The sequence below is a fragment of the Coptis chinensis genome, chromosome 7, assembly GCF_015680905.1.
Source record: "Coptis chinensis isolate HL-2020 chromosome 7, ASM1568090v1, whole genome shotgun sequence".
NCBI classification, from domain to species: Eukaryota; Viridiplantae; Streptophyta; class Magnoliopsida; order Ranunculales; family Ranunculaceae; genus Coptis; species Coptis chinensis.
This window is the reverse complement of record NC_141462.1, coordinates 71,379,999-71,403,057: the sequence shown is the minus strand read 5'-3', so window position 1 is coordinate 71,403,057 and position 23,059 is coordinate 71,379,999. Positions and strand designations below refer to the sequence as shown.

General features: G+C 36.0%; 2 long non-coding RNA genes across 6 annotated transcripts; both read right to left on the bottom strand.

The window, feature by feature from the left end:
- Positions 1–2,499: 2,499 nt before the first annotated feature.
- LOC147488696 (uncharacterized) lies at positions 2,500–3,889 on the bottom strand. The gene is made up of 3 exons (XR_015202485.1): positions 3,736–3,889; positions 2,777–3,633; positions 2,500–2,648 (listed from the first exon to the last, which is right to left on the bottom strand). It is a non-coding gene; the product is annotated as an uncharacterized LOC147488696 (long non-coding RNA).
- A 28-nt stretch (positions 3,890–3,917) lies between these two features.
- LOC147488695 (uncharacterized) lies at positions 3,918–8,646 on the bottom strand. Of its 5 annotated transcripts, none has more exons than XR_015201594.1 (6): positions 8,377–8,646; positions 7,042–8,240; positions 6,848–6,945; positions 5,572–6,291; positions 5,238–5,371; positions 3,918–4,015 (listed from the first exon to the last, which is right to left on the bottom strand). It is a non-coding gene; the product is annotated as an uncharacterized LOC147488695 (long non-coding RNA). The 5 variants fall into 5 exon arrangements; XR_015201593.1 differs by having other exon boundaries at positions 7,042–7,109; XR_015201595.1 differs by having other exon boundaries at positions 5,572–5,617; positions 7,042–7,109.
- Between the last annotated feature and the right edge of the window lie 14,413 nt (positions 8,647–23,059).

Here is a 23,059-nt window from a genome sequence, read left to right as displayed (position 1 = left end):
GTCATATAGTTGATTTATTTATATAGAATTTAATATGACAAAATAATAAGATAGTTGTAAGTACAATAATTCGGCAGCATTATTGTTTTGGATTTGAATTTGGAGACGCTAATTGTTTTTCTCAACAGCAGCAGCTTCATCTTTAGTCATCCGCATGTTTGCCTTTTCACGTGCTGAACAAAAATATTTGAAAAGATATCTAGCTGCCTGTTTTCAATTAGCAAGTTTTTAGTAATTGTGCAAGGAACTATTTAATTAAAAAAAATTAATATATAAAAAAAAGGAAAAAAATGAGAATAAATTACTCAAATTAACCTTGATGTTGCTGCTGTTATAATTGTCACCAAATTCGGCGTTTTTTTGAAAAAAAATGCATTTAAAACCTGAGATATTGGTAAGGCGTCTTGTTCCAGTTTAAAACCCGGGTTTTAAAAAAAACATGTTTTAAACTTAAAAAACGTTTAAAACCCCGAGATTTTGAAAATCTCCCATATAAAATTTTATTAAAACTTTTTTATTTTATTTTTTTAATCTAAAAAAAAACGCGAGGAGAAAAAGGGGTTTTGGAGTTTATCTTTTTGAAGAGTGGGCGTTAGATTGACTTATTGAGACAGTTCTATTTTGCTTTGAACTATTAATAATTAGAAATTTTAAAGTTATTAATTTATTTGTAGTACTTGATTATGCCATTATGGTTGGTAATTAATATTATCTTATTTAGAGTCGTGTTTTGGTATTGAATCTAAAACTTTTAGTATTTGGATGAGTAATGATAATTTGATACTTTCATGTATTTGAATTTTTTTTCATTTGTATTATTATTATTTTTATTTGATGTGTCTATTATGTTTACTCTTATAAAAAATCAAACTCCTTATCTATTATATTCTTTATCATCGGTTTTTACCGTTTCTTTTACATATTATACGTTTTAAACCCGTTTTACTATTTTAAACCCATTTTTTATGCCCCACGTTTTTTAACGTTTTTTTTCCAGAGACAATCCATTTAAAACACAAACTAAGTTTTTTTCAAGTACACCGTTTTAAACCCGTACCGTACTTGGTGACAATGGCTGTTATAACTTGGTTTTTGAAGTTGCGCATTGAACTGAACAAATTCATTAGATTTTAGTGAATTAATGCCCTGAAAAAACGTTAATAGTTGTTTGTTTGTAATAAACTCCTTTTTTTTCGATGTACATTATAAAAGATGTATATGATGAATCATAAGCACCACTTTTACCTTATGGTATTTGAAATGATCAATCGAGCCCATTGGTTTTATGATTAAGAATGCCAAACGAATCTTACTTAACTAGCAGAAACTCTGCAAGATGTTAGAGAGAGTTTGGGAGAAAAAAAATTGTGATTAGAGATGGTGAAGATGAAAAAAAAAATACATTTAATTTGCTTGGACAAATTATTAATAGTTTGTTCCTTGTGGTATATAGAGTTTTTGATGTTTTGTTTTGTGGAGCTATAAAAGTGGGCATAATTTATCGGATCAATTTTTTTAGTGTTAATGATTTGGACCAGCAAAGGCAGTAGCACATTACCCAACCGCTGACCTTCCTGTTACAGACACATTCGATCGGAGTTTCGCATGATTCATCTACTACGGATATGATATTCTCAGCGATATCTTGAGATGTCATTGTACTAATGGATGAGGTAAAAACAATCTGTTTCACGGACTTTGCTCTTGAGCAAGCATTAAGGAGGTTTAAGGCACCTTTAATAGCAAGGCCAAGTATATGTGACTGAGCATAACTCTCTGATAAGTTAAGAACAATCTAGCATTAGTTAGTAATCAGTTTACCGTTTGCACGCCTGTGATAATAGACTCATCATTTATTTTAGTGTCTTGAGATCTAAGCAGTTAAAATCGGTTTTTGGAAGTAATTGGTATAGGAACGATATGCGATTAATCGGGAATTTAATCGGTTTAATAATATTATATACATATTTAATTACTTATACTTCGAAATATAGAATGAGTAGCAAAACGCTAAAACATATCACTTGCAGACTTGCTTAGTTGCTTACCCACTTCACAGCATAGTACAAAATATCAGGATATGGGTATTTATCGATATTCAATTTCTGGATATGTATCGTGGATATATTTTCTTCTTTGGAGATATTTGACATTGTTTCACATATAAATATCGTAGATATATCCAAAATATCGACAAATATTGTGGATATTGTGGATATTTCTTGATATATCATGATACATTATTTATATTTATTTGAAATATAATGATAAATATTAAATGAAATTGTTATATACACAAAATATCACCAAATATCACAAAATATCTCAAAATATCACAAATATCATCAAAATATCACCGATATTTGCAGTCGTATATAGCTCTGAACATATTGTGATATTTATATATCTTTATCTGAAATCTGGATAAATATCCCCAAATATCTCGATATATCAGAATATTAGAGGATTTCACCCGCAACTAAAAAAGGCTACACGCGTCCGAAAGTAAATAAAGACAGAATCAAAGACACCATCTAAAACGGGATCATCCCTTTCTTCCCCGTTTTGTTATTCCTGCTCCAGCAACGCTGCAACATCACGATTGCTCACCACCAATTAAACTTCATCTTCTAAATTCTTCACTTCTACTGCATGTATAAATGAAACGAGTTGATTGAAATAATGTTTAACAAAACATATAAGTGGAGGTAAAGTCCAATTGCCATTTTTGCAAACATTTGAAATCCTAAACGACCTCCAAATCTTGTTCACTCACCTTTCGGCATATCTTTGGTTTGAACAACCAATTTAGCAGCATCTTTCCGTGTTCTTTTGAATTTTTTCAGTATTGAAGATGGTACGTAGGGGTTGAAAATTGTTGGGTTCCGATATTATCGGTGACTTTTTGTTCCTCGTTTGTCCGAGATGTAAAATACTGAATGGCTTTATGTCCGGCTTATATTCTTATCTAGAGAGGAATAAAGAGCTGAGTCCACTGCTCAAATCCAACTTTGTAAAGAAGGCATGCTGAAGCCCAATGATATTACTTGCAAGATTTAGAATATGTTCAGTATGGGAGAAATGAGGAGACGATTTACACTGAAGGCAGTCCAAAAAAAAATGAAAAGGAGAAAAACCTTCATCAATCAGGATTCAGGACTGCTTAATGGAAAAGTTTGTGGTAAAAACCATCAGAACAGCTTTAGAGCATTATTTTGAAAGTGCAAAATGCACAAACCCAAGAGGTCATCACTCGTGTAGTTCATTAAAATAAAATCCTAATTAAACATTGGCCTCTGCAAGGTGTGGCTGCCAGTAGGTTTTCTGGTGATTTGCTTTCACAGCGCGAGTTTGAGCAGTGGGGGAATTCTCTTGAGGGAAATTAACCTTAGCTTTGTTTCCACGGATCCTGTGTGCCTCAGCATCATAAGCTCTTGCAGCTTCTTCAGCAGTGTTGAAGGTTCCAAGGCACACCCTGACACTGCACCCTTCCTGGTCCCTGATCTCTATTGCCCATTTCCCCCATGGACGCTGTATGATACCTCTATAGTCTGTACTGATACGTCCTTTTTCTCTTTGCAGACTTCTCAACATATCCATTGAATTCCACATTTTTCAGAGCAGCAGATGTTTCTACAGAATCAAAAAAAAGAAAACAAATTCATATACCAGGCACCCTTCTTACAAAACCACAGCTAGCCATAACAATGAAACCACCCATGAGTCTTGCAATACCTTCTTTATAATTTTCCGTACTGGCTCCACAATGTTGCGAGCTTCGACTGTACCACATGTTACACTTGGCAACAATGGGGTAAATGCAAAATAATTACGGGGTGACACCACCTGAACATCATAGGAGGAAATATCCAGATCTTTCAGGAGAGTAATGCCCTGCCCATCCATCACCGAGCACGGAACCTTCTTCTTCTTTTTTACATCTTGTAAAGATGGTTCAAGAGCGCACATACCATGGTCTGATTGTGACTCTGAGTATGATATAATACCTCAACTACTGCAATGACCACCACAGAAAGTGAATAATAAAAAGGAGGGTGGTTTTTTATAATGTGGTATAGAAAATGGAGTTGAACTTGATTAATTAACACTTTAATAGGCCGATAAACAAATAACATATCAGTATACTATTTAAGATATAAATTTAATGTCTACAATTCAAGGAAAAATATTAACTCATAGATATAGTGATTGACATAAAAGGATATACAAAATGATCCATATTCAGGGAGGAGACTTAATAAATCTCATGGTACATGGGAGATCTCGGCAAATTCAACAATCAACAAAATGCCTACAGAGTTTCAAGTATAACTACTTGATACATAAAATGTGCAGCAACTAATCAAACATGGCCTAAGCGTTCCGAGGACTTTGGTATAGCCTAATTAATCTCAACTTGCACCATATAATTAAAGTCCACATTCCAGTCATACATATGCTCTAAAGAAAAACAGTTATGCCTGATTGAGGGCTTGAACAGCATTGTATTATGTATGCAACGAAAAACAATATGCATGATTGAGGGCTTGAACCGTGTAGGCTTGTCACTGGTAGTCTAATGCACTCTAATGCACTAAAGCAGTGCAGGGGCAAAGAGCATGTGACTTGTTGTAGAATCTTGATAAGGAAACACTTCACGCTGCTAAAAAACTTATCAGAATCTAATGCATATCTCCTACCAATTAAGTACTGGTAAAAGAAAATGTGTGCGTGGCTGTAGACTCATGGGCACAAACACTCAACACTGAAATGTGATAATGAATGTGGCTAAAAATATGCATGCATTCTCTTACCTAGTCTATAAACCCTGGACAGAGGACATAAGTAACATCAAGTAACCAGCCCACCAAGTATAAATGGGATTTCTCATTTAAACATCCAGATAGCGGCTTAGTATAAATTTAGATCATGATGGTAGTTCAAATCTATGGCAATGGATACAAAGTTTTAATTAATATTTTCACTAAGATGGCTGTATTTGGTTGAGGGACCTTCTAATCTAAAACAATGAGACAGTCCTCCGAACAGAAGTTCTAATCCAGAATTTTGTACCTTTTTGGCTTTGCAAACATTGCAAATGTAGTCAATAAATAGAATTGTGAATGCCTACAACAGAGTATGCATTCTAGGTCATCTTGCACGAAACTTTCAACCATGAGTATCTAAGCTGTACAAAATAAAATACGATAAAATTGCCAAGAATCCAAGATAAGTACCTTGAACTTTGCACAAGTCCTACATGCAGAAGTTGCAGCCCTAGCCTTAGATAGCAATTCTGAAAGTGACAAAGCTAATCTCGTATTCCTTTTTTGTGATATCCTGAACTTTGTTTGTCATCACTAACGGGATCCTGTGGAATAGGGAGTAGTAGATACATTAAATCAAGCACCAAACCAAAGACGAAGAAACTGATCAATGAAGATGAAAGTTGATAGATTAACACCGGGTATATGAATGATTTAATTTTTTTTTTTTATAGTTTCAGGTAACATATAGATGAGCCCAAGATATTAGTCGATAAATATATAAGAGAAAGAGAAAGATATGTACCCAAAAGTGGCAGTTGAAAGTTTGTTGTCTCGAAATGTGAGGCTACCTGCAAGAAACGGACATTGGAATCAGGTAAAGTTACAGTAAGCCAACAATTATTTCCATAAAAATAATATTGACTAAAACAACCAACACATTCGAAGAAGGCTAAAATATAATGCATTGATCGATCTGATTCGAGTTACCCTTAAGGAAACCCCTGCCAAACACATAGAATCCTTTATAGCACATTAAAAGACAATCAGACCCTACAGAGAAGCCTTTTGTCTTTGTTTGAAGCAGATTAACATAATAACCCAAAAGTGTTAGAATGTTCATTATACTTTGTTCCTTCAAATCATGGCTTTGTATGACTCCCTCAATTACAGGGGAACTTTGATTAGAAAGCAAAAAGGTATGAGTACTTAAAACAAAAAAAATGGGTGAAGAAGAACACATAGAACCAAAAAAAACAATAGGAAATGAATTGAAGAGAATAACTTGGGTCAAGTTTGACAGTAAAGTTGTGACGGCAAAAAGTGCTTATTCTAATAAGCATCTCACTATCGAACATCTCCTCTAAGTCAACCAATTGGACGCAATTATATCATGGGACTAAAACTTGAGATCACCAAAAAATCAAAAGGGGATAGAAGAACGTACCTTTGAATTTTAAACAAAAAGAATGAAAACAATCACCGGAGCAATTGTTCCAACCATATCAAAGGCAAGAAGACATAACTGTTGGAAAATTGCAAACTTATATCACAGGATTAAAGAATATTAGAAAACGAAAATGAAATAGAGTATTACCTTTGATTCTGAAAATCGAAAATAGGGTTTAAATTTATGTTCGTTGGTTGCCAAGTGTTTGATTTGAACTTTCAAAGTTTTAATTGGGAATATTAGGAAGTAGGAACGGAGAAGACGAACGAATGGTTTACTTTTTTTTTAATTAGGAAACCGCAAAACGGTGTCCCTATTTTGTGAAGACGTTGAGTTTTATAATCCTTGGGAATACTTTAAATTACCGATTTACCCTTTCAGTGAAGAGAAAAAATACTTTCGGGTACCCTTTTGATTAAAAACTTTGGCCTAAAACCGGGAATACGGAACTAATTGGAAAAGCCAGTATCCGCATTATATATAAGATAAAAAAAATTCTGAGACCTAGGAACAAAAGAAATGATGTTTGGAAAGAGGGAACAGAACAATTAACTAACCTTAGTATGAAGTTAGTAAAGTTGCATAACGCTTCATGGCATACTGCTATAGAAAAATAATTGGTGTAACTAACCTCACACAGTCGGAGAAACCACTGCCGGTCCCAGTTGATTCTGCAATTATGACTATTCATTCTTCTTCAACTTCAACAGCTTCGACTGACCATGAATGCTACACGAAAATTATCCAATGAATCAAGATCAAGAAACCGAGTGAATGAAAATCAATTATAAATAGTGTAATTAAAATTTGAAATAAATGGCGGACCTGTTTTGTAATGATTTACTACATACTTTTGCTCTTCCATAATTTCGTTCATAGAAAAACAACGAAATCTAATCAACGATAGTTATTAGTGTCAAAACAGTAAAAAGTATATATAAAATGAAAATCAATAGATGGTGTAACAAAGCAACTTGAACAGAATGATAGAACTCCAACTAAGCTCTCCTACAATGTCTTTCACGCCCACGTAAATAACAAATTACAACTTCTACCAACGCCGCTCACAGTCAAGTGGAGTGGAGCAAGAGAAACATTGGGTACTCTTCCTTCATCGATGTGGGGATAGAGCCAGAAGTGAGGCTTTTTGCCTTCGTCAATTTCCATTATCATTGACAGGTGCTACTCTTACATGAATGGCTTACACCATAAAACCATTCCTACTTGGGATGCTATGGTCACAGCATTTCCAAGAAGATTCTTCTATAGAGATTTTTTAGAAAGCGGAACCACGAAAGAATTCATATTAGAAATGTTGAATCCCGTCAATAAAACTACACTCTGTTTCATTGGTACTTGCAGTGTATTTACAACCATTCATGAGACGCAAATAACATTTTAAAAAGGTAGAGGAGAAACCAAAGACCTAATCACTGCACCCTTTTACGAACCCTTTTGAAATAAGGTTCAATGGAAACTCGAACAAAATTGAAACCGTGGCTTAACTTTGAAACCTACCCAATGATATAACAATAATAAAAGAAGCAACAGAAACACTAAACAGAAATAGCATATGCCATTGAGCCATACTGTTTAATAATCATTCATGCCCACAAAAATCCTGAAAGTTTAATCACGACTATTGGATGTCTTGAACAATAAAAATGATTCTAATCAGATTAAAGAACATATTTAGCCATGAAAGATAAAAGAATCTGCATACCAAGTATTGGGCGTATTTATCCATATATACTACAAAGATCGTCGAGAACATATGATATGTGAAGCCAATGCAAGAAGTCGAACTATAAATGCAATAAAGGAAAGACAGTCGGAAAAAACACAAAGGAAAATCTAATTTCCAAATGAAACCAATTCAAACAATAGAATGTGGAAAGGAGAAATAGAATATATCTAAAATCCAGTAAAATCAATCAATAGAAATTGAAAAGCTAAACCTTTTTCAAAAAATGAAATATTCAATAAAACTTGTGTCGCTGGTGATAGATTTTTCTTCCCAAGTCCTAACACAAACAATATAATAAATGAGAAAAGAGAGAATACGCAGAGATAACGGAGTAGTCACCTCTTGTCAGCGGAGGAAAATGGAGAAAACAATGATTAATTCTTTAATCATAAAGAAATAATTGGAAAATTTACCTGATTTCGAAGGGAGAAATCAATAGTTGATTGAGAATATGAAGAAAAAGATTGTTGTTGGTGCTGAAAAGAGAGATCAAAATCGAGGAGCTTAATTTTTTGTTGGGTTTTTCGTAAGGATTTAAAACATTTGGGTTTCACTGGGTTTTAATGCCAATCTTGCGAACACCGCATTCGAGGCAATCCTAGCCACTACTCAGCCCACCCCAGGATGGAATTCCAGTCGTTGGTCATAAAACTTCCCTCTTTTTGTTCTTGTTATATTGATACTAGAAATTGGGCTCTAGACACTTTCTTTAGTGTCTTTTTTGTCTAGAGAAAGACCAATATTATCTTTTGATTCTACTCCAATTTTAACAACATGTCACTTTTTGGGTATATTAACTGTTTTTAAAACTTCTTATTTTTCCTTTTTACCCTTTCATTTGTAACTGCCAATTTCTTCCACAAATAAATAATACGAAAATCTAATGTGTGCAAGCTGTAGGTGTGTGTGTCAATCGAGGCCACTCATCAGGCAAGGGTGCGTGTGTATTGCTCCAAGATGTACTGCAATCAAATAATACAATTGTCTTATAAAAAAAACCCATTTGTCCTTTCACAATTTCACAATTTGAATTACATCAAACAAAGCTTAAACATGATATTCAAAATTATCAGAGATGCATTTTAAATTGTTAAAGCTGTATTGAAATTAGTTGTAATCAACATACATTTTTTCCGTTTTTTAAGTTGATGTTTTCCACATTGTTTTGGTCTCTCTAGAAATTAATCTCACTTTTAATTGGAAATTTGTAGATTTTGGATGAATTTTAGTTATTTTGATTAACCCACTACTCTTTTGGTAACTGATTTAGTTCGTAGTTTTTTTTGTTGGTAGTTGGCTTCTTTAGTTGGGACTAATAAAAGAGGTCAAAATTGTAAAAGTCAGCCTCAAATTTGAGACAGATGTCAAATTTCAGTTTTTATGGAGGAAAAACAAAAAAAAAGTTTGCTATTTCCTGTGAACATAAAAAATTTGCGTCTGTGTACCTATACCCAATTTTCTGTATATTGATATTAGGAACGGAGAAGACTAACGAACGGTTTACATTTTTTTTTTTATTTGGGAAATCGCGAAACGGTGTCTCTTTTTTTTTTTTTTTTTTTTGTGAAGACCCGTCGAGTTTTATAGTTAAGCGGATACTTAAAATTACCGATTGAAGTGTAGAAGATTTCGTGGGTGAAATTTTTGGGTATTCTTTTGACCAAAAGATTGGGTTAAAACCGAAAATATGGAGACTAATAAACGGCGACAAATTTTCCCATTATATATAAGATATAAAAGATAGGATATCAGGAACGGAGAATGCGAACGAACAATTTACTTTTTTTTTTTTTATTTGGGAAACCGAAACGGTGTCTCTATTTTGTTAAGACCCATTGAGTTTTATAGTTCAGGAGATACTTTAAATTACCGATTTACCCTTCGAACGTGAAGTGTAGAAAATTTCGTGGGTGAAACTTTTGGATACCCTTTTGGACCAAAAGATTGGGTTAAAACCGAAAATACGGAGACTAATAAACGGCGACAAGTTTTCCCATTATATATAAGATATATTTTTATGTTTTTTACTAGAAAGCAATTGCATATTATATATATATATATATATATATATATATATATATATATATATATATATATATATATATATATATATATATATATATATATATATATATATCTTAATATGTGTATTAAATTACGCTTGTTTCTATGCCACCCCCAAACAAAAACATGTTTTGTTCTCAAAGTATAGAAATAAGAAGGATAGAAAATACCATAGAAACGCGTGAAAATTTAAGAACACCTGCAAAACAAATTTATAACATACTAATATAGATAAATAAAAACAGATGCAACTCTGTATGAGTTTCATCCGTTATGGAAATAACAAAAATTAAATTGCTTGGGACATAAGCAGAAACTAACAAAAAGTAAAACTTACCTCATATCCATCATTTAAGCGTTGTCCTCTTCTTCTATAAAGAAATGAGGTTCCTTTGCATCCTGCCAGGCCTCACGCCATTTATCATCTACCTTTGCTCACTTGTGAACCGCCACTTGGTCGGATGGGGTGTAAGGGGCAACCCAATTAGGTTGTAGCCTCCACCCCGGCTAAATCATCGCATGGAAAGAGCATATAATGCAATTGGTTGGTCTCACAATGTCAACCCCAACCCAATCCGTGAAACGAGTGCGGAACTTAGGAAAGAAAAATAGCATTATGCGGCAAACTAAGACAGACATAAGAAGGTATTTATGTTTCATACTATGGGCTCGTGCTAAACTAGGCACTAAGGTCTGGGGAAGGTCATAGAGCATACGTCCCTCAGCTAAAGCAAGGAGAAGACATCACAAGTGGTGTTATTCACAGAAGAAAAATGTCATTCCCCTAAGATATTTAGCATGATAAAGAGCATAATAGTGCCCATGTTAAGGGACAAGGTACCAAGGGCTACGTTATATTGCCCTTGGTCCTCTATACGAAAAATCCCCGCCCCATAGGTCTCATGCAAATACTCATAGTTTTATATATATATATATATATATATATATATATATATATATATATATATATATATATATATATATATATATTATCGGCCATATAGCCCCATGAGTTTTGGATTTCAGCCGGCATAAACAGTTCAATAGCAAAGGCCAACAAAAACTTGGTCAAGTCCATTGTTACATTATCAATGGTGATAGGGAACACTTGTTCCCCATTCGGTCGAAAAAAGAACTTACAATGATCATAGAAATAAGCAGTAAGTGCAGGAGAATAAGTTTCATCAGCACTCACCATTAGAGATTGCCATCCTACCTACACAATCAAGTCACGGAACTAGTATCCATAGGTGTCGCTCTCGAGCAATTCTTTGAAGGATTGCTCTGATATGATTTGAAGAGATTTCATAGCAACTAAATACACTACTAAACTCTTGGAAGTGAGTGTGAAAAACCTCAGAAAACATAACTGGAGGTGTGTTAAGGTCAGGGCGCGCTCAACTCTGACTCTACGTTCCAGGTCCTTAGGCGTGGGCGCGCTCTATTATAAGGCAACAGAGAGGGCGTGCGCACTCCGAGTGATGTTGGTAGGTATGAAGTGAGATGTGAATTTTAGAGGTGTTGTGTGAAGTTTAGAGCATCCCATGTATTTATAGAGCTCTAGTTTCTTAAACAAAAGTCCTCAAGGTTCCATAATGGATACGGAAAGCGATGGAATAAGAAAAGACTTCTAAAACCAAAATAGAAACAGGCTCCAAAATCAAACCTAGAGCTTTTAGGCTGGAATTAAAAATAGCAATCATCCAAATTCTAATCCTTGAGGTTGCACAACCCAAGAGTAGCTAATTCTAGCTACACCATATTAGCAACATGCTCATACAAACCATATTCTCAAAACCTTGTAATATTAAATTCCAAATACAGGTGGATAGGGTAAAATACAATGCTAAACAAATAATACCACCCCCAAACAAGTCGGGAAGGTGGGATTCATGAAAAATAGATAGCATGCTTGGATAAAAAATTAAACTAATTTGAAGTTTAAATAACACAAATACATAATCCAATATTAACTACTTAACTAAACAACTGAGAATCAAATTTTACTAAAAACAGGAAAATTTCCTAAAACAACAATAATCCAATCAATAACTAGCCACGAGATGAGGATGGGTCAGAGCCATCCGTCCTACGTCAACGACGCTCATGCCTGCCAGAGTCAGCAGAAGAAGAACCATCATGAGATGGCAAGCGGCGTAGAACTTCTACTTGAAACGCGTGTTGTTGCTTCATAAAGACATCCATGGCTTCCCAATGCCCCGTATGAGTACGAGCTAGAGTCTTCATATTAGCCTGGGGATCCTCGTGACTATCACCTAGCAATTCCATATTAGATTGAAGCTTATCTTGATTATGGAGAATGATACCTTACCTAGTCTGGATAGCCTCACAGAGGTCAGTAAGAGAACGTTGGCCTGTATAAATCGTCTCATACTCATTATGGAGAGTTCGCAGGCCATGATGAAGTAATGAGATGATGTCTATATCCGTAGTAGCTCTTTCCAAAGCATCTGCATCAAAACATGTCGTGTCATCTTCATCTTCCTCATCCGATACCATCTTAGCACCCCTAACCTCAAGCAAATGTCAATCCCTCTGAATACATTCCCGATTGATACGTGCATTTTCATGCAACTTCAAATTAATGTTACCAGTCTTCGGAACACATCCCCAATACAACATAACCTTCGTAATCAATGTAGGGAAGGCTGTGGTAAATTTACCAACTGCTCTAATCTCATTTAACAAAAACTCAAGGATGCAAAACTCATACCTCTTTTCCTGAAGGGTCTAGAGAATGTGCAGACAACTCAAATTGATGTCATTGGCTTTCATGGTGGCAATAACATTCCTATCAACCCACTGAGCCACAGCCAGCTGGTTTCGTCTCAGAGACGTCTGACAAACACAATGCAAGCCAGCATTGTACTGTCCTTCCAATACAGTCTCCATCATCAAAGAACCGATTCCACCAAACTGAGATTCTTGCATTGTGACTACGATGGGTCTTTGGTCAATGCCAGTAATCTCAGACAACACGGCTATAGTCAATTCCTTCCAACTACCACTCACCTTCACAAAAATCCGACGACCATCAATCTCCCTCTTCTTGTAAAAATCACACACCAAATCAGTGTGATAAAAATCATCTGTAGAATACCACAACCCTTTTCATTTCCAAATACGCATTTCGTTACCGAAAAAGGGTGAAAATTGTTGAAAAGTAAAAACTTGTTCTGGAAGAATCTTTAGGGTTTGAGGAGCCATTGAGTTTTGGAATTGGAAATTTTTTGTGAATGTAAGGCGGGGGATAGTGAGCAAAGCACTCGATCGAAATTTGAATAGGGGTTGTGTGGAGGTTAGGGCGCGGGCGCGCTCAAGTTTAGGCTAGAGACGAGGGTGTGCGCACTCAAGGTTTTTCTTTGTCAGACGGTGTTCTTGAGTTTTGGAGGCAAAAAGAAAAGAAACCAAAAACTCACGTGGGTTTTTAAAAGGGGGTTACATGCAGGGCATGCCACCGCATAGGGTTTAATTCATTTTGGCCCAAGCCCAACAAATCCTTTAATGCCCATCATATCCTATGCCTCGTAAAATTTAAACTAAAATTCCCAATTTGTTAACGGTCCAATTTTTGCGAATGAGCTATGAAAACGATCAGCAGAGAAGGTACAATCCAATGATCTATAGAAAACTCAAATCTAACCGTGGTTGACATAAAAAAAGATGGAAAATGCTCCAAAATACGTGAATGACAAAGTTATATGATTAAAAGAAATCTAAATTCATAGATAGTGTCAACCCGAATCAAAGTACGACTAAACGGCATAAACAACAAGAATAAGAAGTTGAGCGATCAAGAATGGAAAAACCAAACACCCTACCCTAAACAAAATTTTGAAAACAGGGTTTAGAAAATTTGTTTAAAAATGTGGGTCTTTTAAAGTCAAATTCTCGAGACTTGCTAGATTACTGTTTATAGGAATTTAATATATATATATATTATGAATAAAATTTAATATAAAGGAAAATAATAAAACAATAAAGACACAAATCACTCCATAGAGAAATATGACTCAAAAACAGAGAAAACATGCAAGAGAGAAAAACGTGAATTACGTTAACGTGGACTTAGGATCTGGTACTTACAGCCACACACTCCAAAGGGAGGGCCCGGTTACCTTAATGGTGCACTCACTAATATATGGAAATGAAATGAAGTACACCAAACATCAAAGGTCAACCCCCATAGATAGGGTCCTGTAAAAGGACATCCTCCATATCTTGGGACATTAACTCGTGAAAATGTTTTAATCGTTGGCCATTAACTTGAAAGGTACTGTTATCCTTGGGATTTACCAAGGTGATTTTCCCGTAAGGGGTGACTTCAGTAATCAAAAAGGACCCGGACCAACGGGTTTTTAATTTTTCTGGGAAAATATGCAAACGGGAGTTGTAAAGCAAAACCTTTTGACCAACCACAAACTCTTTTCGCAAAATATGTTTATCATGACCATGTTTCATGTTAGCTTTATAATCCTTTGTGAGATCATAAGAATCACTACGGATTTCTTCAAGCTCATTTAATTGCAATTTGCGCTTGACACCTGCCTCATCAATATTGAAGTTTAGGCTTTTTATAGCCCACATAGCACGGTGCTCCAATTTAACGGGAAAGTGACAAGGTTTTTCAAACACAAGTCTAAAGGGATACATTCCTATAGGAGTTTTAAAAGCTGTCATATACGCCCATAAGGCATCTGTTAGACGCTTAGACCAATCTTTCCGATCAGGATTGACTGTCATTCCTAATATTTTTTTAATTTCTCTATTAGAGACTTCTACTTGGCCACTAGTTTGTGGATGATAAGGAGTTGCCACCTTATGGGTAACACCGTACTTTTTAACTAAAGAAACAACAACTCTATGCAAAAATGCGTTCTGCCATCACTAATGATGGCTTTAGGAATGCCAAAATGACAGAAAATATATTCCTTATCAAAAAACACAACTGTCTTATGGTCATTGCTACGGCAAGTCATGGCCTCTATCCATTCAGAAACGTAGTCCATGGCAACAAGAATATAAATAAAACCATGGGAAATAGGAAAAGGACCCATGAAATCAATGCCCCATACATCAAAAATTTCTACTACCATAGTCGGATTTAAAGGCATCATATTACGTTTAGTGATACGCCCAAGTTGTTGGCAACGAACACACGTTTTGCAGTGAACTTGGGTGTTTTTGAAAAGGGTAAGCCAATAAAAACCACATTGAAGAACTTTAGTTGCCATTTTTATACCACTAAAATGGCCACCACACTCTTTGTCATGGCAGAAGGATAAAACCTCATTATATTCCCACTGGGGAATACAACGATGAATAATCTGATCCGTACAATACTTAAAAAGGTAGGGTTCATCCCAGTAGTATAGCTTAACTCTGGCAAAAAATTTCTTACGTTCATTTCTTGACCAAACATCAGGAATAATATCAGAAGCTAAATAATTCACAATGTCGGCATACCAAGGTGTAGAAAAAATAGAATAAAGATGCTCATCAGGAAAAGAATCAGGTATGGACTCAGAATCACTATCAATATCATTGGTTAGTCTAGATAAGTGTTCGGCAACTACATTTTCGGCCCCTCGTTTATCCTTAATTTCTAGGGTAAACTCTTGCAGGAGAAGAATCTATCGGATCAATCTCTGTTTAACATCCTTCTTGGCGAGAAGGTACCTAAAAGCTACATGGTCAATGTAGACTAAGGTTTTTGAACAAACCAAATAAGGACGTAACTTATCTAAAGCATAAACCACAGCTAAAAATTCATTTTCCATAATAGTATAATTTCTTTGAGCATCATTTAAAGTCTTACTAGCATAATAAATAATAGTGGACTTATCATCTAGTTTCTGGCCTAACACAACACCAACAACATAATCGCTAGCATCACACATAAGTTTGAAAGGTTTAGACCAATCGGGAGGCTGTATAATCGGTGTAGATGTTAAAGTGGCTTTTAAAGTTTTAAAAGCCTATTTGCAGTCATAATTAAAATCAAATATGGCATCTTTTAAAAGCATATTAGTTAAAGGCCTAGCTAGTTTTGAAAATTCCTTGATAAAACGCCTATAGAAACCTGCATGGCCTAAAAAGACTCTAATGTCACGGATAGTCTGTGGTATAGGTAGAGACGTTATTTTATCTAATTTGGCCTTATCTACTTCTATGTCGTCGCTAGATACAATATGACCTAGCACTATTCCTCTTTTTATCATAAAATGATATTTTCCCAATTTAAAACTAGATTCTTCTCCTCACACCATGTCAACACTTTGGAAAAGTTAGATAGGCATTCACTAAAAGAGTCTCCATAGAGAGAAAAATTATCCATGAAAACTTCCATAAAGCGCTCCACCATGTCACTAAAGATATGAAGCATACACCACTGGAAGGTACCAAGAGCTTTACAAAGGCCAAAAGGCATTCGTTTATAGGTATATGTTCCAAAAGGACATGTGAAGGTAGTCTTGTCTTTGTCGTCAGGATCGATAATGATTTGAAAATAGCCAGAGTAGCCATCTAAAAAATAATAATAAGCATGACTAGCTAGACGTCCGAGCATCTGATCAATAAAAGGTAAAGGAAAGTGATCCTTCCCTGACCACCTCTTTCATGGTAAGGTTCAAGCGACGTTGAGATTCACATGAAGTCTTCGCATTATCTTTCAAATGTATTTGATGCGTGCATACACTAGGGTCAATCCCCTTAATGTCGTCTAGGGACCAACCGATCGCGGAACGATGTTCCCTAATCAAACGTGCCTCTTCATCAGTAGATAACTGAGAAGATATGATCACCAGATGACTACCATCCAGATCGAGCTGGATATATTTCAACTCAACATGAAGAGGTTTAAGCACAGGGGTGGGAGGAATGGGTAAAAAGGCTTCCGAAGGGTCCTCGTTATGAGTAGTGAAGACTTGTTTAGGTAAGAGGTCTTCAAACTCAGAAGATGGAGCTATGGAAGGATCTAAGATAGGAGTAGACTCAAACAGGGCGTTGACTTCCTCTACGTAGGAGTCGTCGTCGAAGTCAAAACTTTCGAAGGAAAGAAATTGGTGCATCTAATTATCTGGAAATGTATTGTTAAAATAATCTTAAGTTAAGCTCTCAATCATGCTAACTTCTTCATCAATAGTCATATCGGATAATTATTGCATCATTTTGAAAATATTTACCTCAACAGAAAGATGGCCAAAGGACATGGACATCAAACCATCGCGGCAGTTTATGAGCGCGTTGGCAATTCCCAAGAAAGAATGCCCTAAGATGATAGGAACAGAGTCATTAATGACTTCTTTGTCGAGGATAACGAAGTCTACTGGGTAGTAAAAATCTTGAACTTTAACCAACATGTTTTCAACCACACCCTTAGGATACTTAATAGAACGATTAGCTAATTGCAACGTCATTTTAGTTGGTTGCATCTCTTATAGACCTATTTGTTTATATATATAATAAGGGAGTAAGTTAACACTCGCCCCCAAGTCTAATAGCGTAGTCGTCGTGTGGGTATCCCTTAAGGTGCATTGTATAGTAAGACGACCAGGGTCCTTGTACTTAACGATTCCATTATATTCAAATAGAGTGGTAAATTGTTTGGTTAAAAAGGCGTCTTTTGGTATATTTGTTTTCCGCCTAGTAGTGTATAACTCTTTTAGAAACTTAGCATGTTGTGGTAATTTTTTAATAGCTTCAAGAAAAGGTAGGTTTATTGTTAGATTTTTAAAAACTTCCCTAATCTTGTCAAAATTTGTATCCTTGTGTAACATGGCTAGTCTCTGTGGAAACGGTGGTTTCTCTCTATATTTAGCATATGGATCAATAGGAGTTCTAACCTTGGCTGTTTTCCTCTTAGGTTGTGGTTTAACTGGTACCTCTACAGGAGTAGGATCTTCAGTTTCTATATCGGTATCTAGTAATTTTTCATTTTCAATGGCCACTGGTGGTGTATTAATGGGCGTAGTTACGACGTTATCAACTACTTTGCCAAAACGGAGAGTGGTGATGGAGTTTAAGTCACCTATGTTTAAATTTTCATTACTAGTATTACCGGTTACTTCAAAGGCTGTGTTTGGCATTTTAGGATTAGGTATAGCTTGACCTAGAAACACACCTTTTGGTTAGGCTTTCTCTTGGATTAACTGTTGTATGGAGTGATTAATAGATTGTAAAATCTGTTGGTTAGCTTGCATGTAGGCTTCGAAACGATTTGGTTGTGAAGGTGTAGTGGCCACAGGTGGTGTGACTGAAACTATTTAACGTTAATTATTAACGAGTGGGTTGTGATAATTGTTATTAACCGGGACGATACCTCTATTTTTATTATTATAATTCCCTTGTCCTTGTCCTTGTCTTGGTGGAGTTTGGTTGTACTTATTTGTTGGCCTAACATTTTGATAATTAAACCCCGGAGGTGTAATTTGTTGATTATTTTGCCAACCGAAGTTGGGGTTTTGTCTCCAAAGTGCGTTAGGTTGGCTATTAATGGAGCAAATATTATCCGGCTGTGATGGTGGTTGTGATAGTTGTTCATAGACAAGAGGACAATAGGAGTCGGTATGCTCAAGGCTGTGACAAAAATTACATGGAAGAGAGTTGATGTTCATGACAGAAGTAGGCTTATGTTGAATAGAAATTGCTTCTACCTTTTTTGTGAGGGATTGGATTAGAGTTCTAAGCTCGGGATCAGATTTAACCTCAAACATACTGGCAGCCTTAACTATAGAAGAAGAATTAGCGGAGCGGGGGATGTCATTACCCCCCTAGTTATTAATACGTTTATATTGATATTCTAAAAACCTATAAGCCTCTGAGGCTCCTCTACTAAGGAAACTACCCCAAGTCATTATATCAAGAACCACTTTATGATGATGTAAAAGCCCTTTGAAAAAGGCACGAACAAGCGTGTCTTTTGCAAGGTTATGATGCGGGCATTTAATGAGAAGATCAGTGAAATGATTCCAGGCCTCTGAAAAGGATTCATGAGGATTCTGGCAGAAGAAATTAATCTTTTGAAGTATTTCATCTGTCTTCAGTGGTGGGTAAAATTGTTCCATGAACAATTGAACCATTTTGGCCCATGAGTCCACGAAATTAAGCATTTGGGTAGTTAACCAAGATGCCACCTTATCGGTTAGGGTGAAAGGAAACACCCTTAGTTTAATTTGTTCCGAACCTACGGCAGGATGATGAAATGTGGTAAGAACTTGTTCTATCCTACACATATGCTGATAAGGCTTCTCGTGGTCTAACTCATAAAAAACCAGTAACAAATTAAATATATTCAGGGGAATTCGAAAATCCCCCACTGGGTCTGTAAGAAAGATGCATGACTTAGGCTATCATTTAAGACTTTGTAAAAATTAGAGAGAGGAGTCTCTATTTTTCCAGCCATTGTTGTAGGTGAAGTGTGTGGTATTCTAGATAGGCGTGTGCATTAACGTTTACGATAGATAATGTTAGATAGTTTACTCTTACCGGACCTTAATCTCATGCAAGGCTAAGGCCAATCTGAAAAAACCACTAACAGCAGTCAAACAACAACCTGATATACTAGAATTAAAACTCTTCTGACAGTAGAGATGAGGAGTGAAAGAAGGAGTACCTGAGTGCCTCCTTGCTACACGTATGAATAGCGTCTTTGATACGCGATCTCAGTGTATTGAAGAAGTTCGGAACACTTAATAGGAGAAATAACTTAAACAAAATGAGAGTTTGTGACTAACCTGTGAAAATCGGGCTTCTTCGGAAGGGGCGCGAGCGCGCTCAAGTATAGGGTACGCGAGGGCACGGGCGCGCTCAAGGTATTGTTCAGAAAAAAAATTCCAGTAACAAGAGGGCGGGCGCGCTCAAGTATAGGGTACGCAAGGGCATGTGCACGCTAAAGGTACTATTCAAGAAAAAAATTCTGAAAAAATAACAACCACGGTTAGAACCAAACAATCGGGTGGGTGGGTGAAATAGGATATTGGTAGAATTGAAAACATAAAGGGAAACTAATCTAACAAAACTAAGATGGCAACGGCGCCATTTGATAAAATGTAAAATACAAGGTTTCTATCCTAATGAATAATGATTTATGCTAGGAATAAGAAAGCTAGTTGATTTCCTCTATTTGATTATCAAAGTTCTACTCTTGATTATCTTATAATAACGTGGAGTCAGAATTCGTTCCACTCCTAGTTTTTTAGACATAATAATTTCTCTAAATTAATTAAACAATCCTACAATATCAATGAGAGCAATAATTTAATTATACTAATATAGTAAAATTAACAAAATTAGATATTCTAACTTATACTATGACAATTTAATACTAAGATGTGAATGAGAAGAATAGATTAGGGGGATTTGATTCCACCTTGATTAATTCTTAATATGCTAGTATAGATTTGTTGTAATCCTAATCTTTATGTTTTCACATAAAGGTTAGGTATTTTTAATCCCTAATTATTCAAGGCAATCTCTACCAACTAATAATTAGCATGTGAGGCAATATAAATCCACTCTCATGGTGATTTAACTACCTTCTAGAGTGGAATAAATTACTACAATTATTATATACTAACTTCAATCAAACCCCTCTAATGGAGGTTTAGCAATGAATCACGAGACTATCATAATTAAAATAATAAGAATAAGACATAATTGAAACAATATAAATAACTTGGCTTTATTAATGGTGTCTAGGCTAGAAAAACAATAACTAGGGGTTTAAAACTAAAGAAAATTAATGATAGAAAGCTTATTTAACTAAGGGTTCTTATTCTAAGTAATAGGAAAGAGAGAGTTAGAGTTTTGCCTTAGTCCTCTTTATATAGGAGAGGGCTAGGTTTACAATTCCATGCATGGGCTTTGGAGCCATGTTTTAGGCCATTAAATCAAGCCCAAAACCTAATTACTTAAGTCCAAAAAGGGTTTCTCTGCTGGAAATTATTGTAATAGCCTTTTGTCCACTTCTACTCCTCTTATTGGATCAAGGATTAGACCATTAGAAATCTCTTTCCGGGCTAGTTGTTTTGACATATAATAAGCCCAATTCCGAGGTCTGAGTCCAAAGAGACAGCCTACGAAAGTTCTATTAACTTTTATGCTCTATTTCTACCTGCATTGACTTTGACTTTTCAACTTTGATCGGGCATTAAAAAGGTTTTTCCTCCTTTGAACTTGGGCTTTAATCATAGAACTTCTTAGCAACCAACCTTTGCTCCTTTCTCTTGCAAAAGTGACATATTTCTTCACATATTTAACTCTAATACCTGAAATACACAAAAGCATGTAAACAGTACTAACTCTTATTTATTATACACATAATTGATCTAAATTTAATATTATTAAGGGGTTAAAACTATAGTTTTGGGTTCTTATCACCTCCTAAGCCCAACACTACAGATCTTACACTCATGACACACAGAGGCAATGGTGATACCCTTAATCTTCTTGGTGTTGCTTTGCATCTTGATGAGATGTTACTTGATAGTGCATTTCTTATACCTTTTCGTACTGTAAAAAGTATACCATGTGCTTGTCATTTGGCTTTTTCTGGTGCATTAAAATCTGCTCTCTGGGGTATTACGGTTGACCCTGGTTCAGTTATGCCTTAGGTTCGTCTCCTTCTTCTGTCGAACTGCACTCTGCAAGTTTTTCAACCACAAAATCATCAGGAACGTCATTCTGGTACTAGAAAAAACCTTCAGCAGAAACAGATTCTCCATGCTTTGATGACATGGAATGAGCTTGGTGGGATATTTTGTCTTATAGAATCTGTAATAGAGTCTCTTTCAATCCAGTCAACAAGGAAATCCGTCCCCTCTCAGAATGCGCATCGATGCTTACAGAAAATTGTTGATGGACATTTTGCTGCAGCGGTAAAAGTGTTGTCATCATCATTGGTTGCATCCAATACTGTGAAGATTATACATTCATTAAAGGAGAAACACCCAATGCGACAACCACCTGTGAGACCAACTGGTCCTCTTGCGGAACCTTATTGGTAGAAAGAGACATATTATTATCATGCATTAAGTCATTTCCGAAAGGCACTTCTTATGGTTGTGATGGTCTCCGGGCTCAACACTTGTTAGATGCCATGAGTGGTGCTGCAGTAGCTATATTATCTGACATGTTAGATGCCTTGACTCATGTGGTGAATCTTTGGTTACAGGGATGATGTCCACAGTTGTTAGCGGAATTCGTAGCAAGTGCTCCGCTTACCCAACTCCTTAAGCCGGATAATAGCATTCATTCGATAGCCGTGGGTATGGTTTGGCAATGTTTTGTTTCCAAAATTGCAATGAAAGGAGTTTCCAAAGATACGGTGGGGTACTTGTAGGATTTTCAGTATGGGGGGGTCGGTGTCCCTGGTGGAACAGAGGCGATTTTGCATACGGTCAATCGCATGGTATATGCTAACAGTGACAGTACATCTATTTCTATGTTGCTAGTAGATTTTCAGAATGCCTTTAACATGGTTAATCGGACTACTATGTTGAGAGAGGCTTGCATTCGTTGCTCCGCAATTGCTCCTTGGGTCGAGTATTTGTATTGTCAACTTGTGAGATTATACTTGGGGGATGATTACATATGGTCTGCTTCTGGGGTTCAGAAAGGTGATCTTTTGGGTCCCCTTCTCTTTACGCTTGTGTTGCACCCTCTGATCCTACAAATCCAATCCAATTGTCAGTTATTGCTCCAAGCTTGGTACTTAGATGACGGGACTCTGATTGGGGATACAAAACAAGTGGTGACAGCTCTGTGTATGATTCAGGAAGAAGGACCTTCTTATGAGTTGGTTCTTAATGTGGCTATAACTGAGATATTTTGGCCATCACTAGATCCATGTCGTTCCACTCCCGGTCTCTTTCCTTCAGTTTTATCCCGTCCTTAGATGGGGGTCAGGTTGCTTGGAGGGGCAGTCAGCACTAATTCTTCTTTTGTCATGAGCCTTGCTCGCAAGCGTGTTGAAAAGGCTATGACTTTGATGGACCGTTTAGCTGTAACGGA